Source organism: Brassica oleracea, unplaced genomic scaffold (assembly GCF_000695525.1).
Source record: "Brassica oleracea var. oleracea cultivar TO1000 unplaced genomic scaffold, BOL UnpScaffold00871, whole genome shotgun sequence".
NCBI lineage: Eukaryota > Viridiplantae > Streptophyta > Magnoliopsida > Brassicales > Brassicaceae > Brassica > Brassica oleracea.
Genome location: NW_013617491.1, coordinates 63,006 through 63,557, shown reverse-complemented (window position 1 = coordinate 63,557; position 552 = coordinate 63,006).

Sequence of the window (552 nt, the reverse complement as noted above, 5' to 3'; positions counted from 1 at the left end):
CCTTGAGCCAACTATGGGTGATTATATTTGATGCCAGGTACACATATTATTTTAGGACCAGGAGGAGAAAAATAATAAAGCTGGTAAAAGAATCGTAAAAGAAATAGAATGGAATCAACCATCAATGTCTTGGCAAGATCCTCAGACTAAAGAATGTGAAATAAATGTCCAAAGATTATACATTTACAAAGCTAGTTAATCAAATGCCAGACACATTTGCTGACCCGAAAAAGAATGACTAAGTCATATATAAACCAGCTTGTAAAACACCAACGAATTTGATGTCTAAGAAGAGACACAGTCAAGTTGCTAAAGAGTCTAGACAACTTATGAAACATGGTATACCAATAGGTTTCAAAAGATAAGAATCCTCAGAAATAAAAGAAAGGTGCAAAGAATGATAATCAAAATCCAAATCCGAGGTTACTAAGGAAACTATCCCAGACATGGAGATAAGGCCGGCCGGCTCTAAGGTACATGTACCAAACAATGTAGCTTGGGACGCCAAGCTGCAAAGTATTAAAGGTCCTAATAATAATGAATATCAATCGT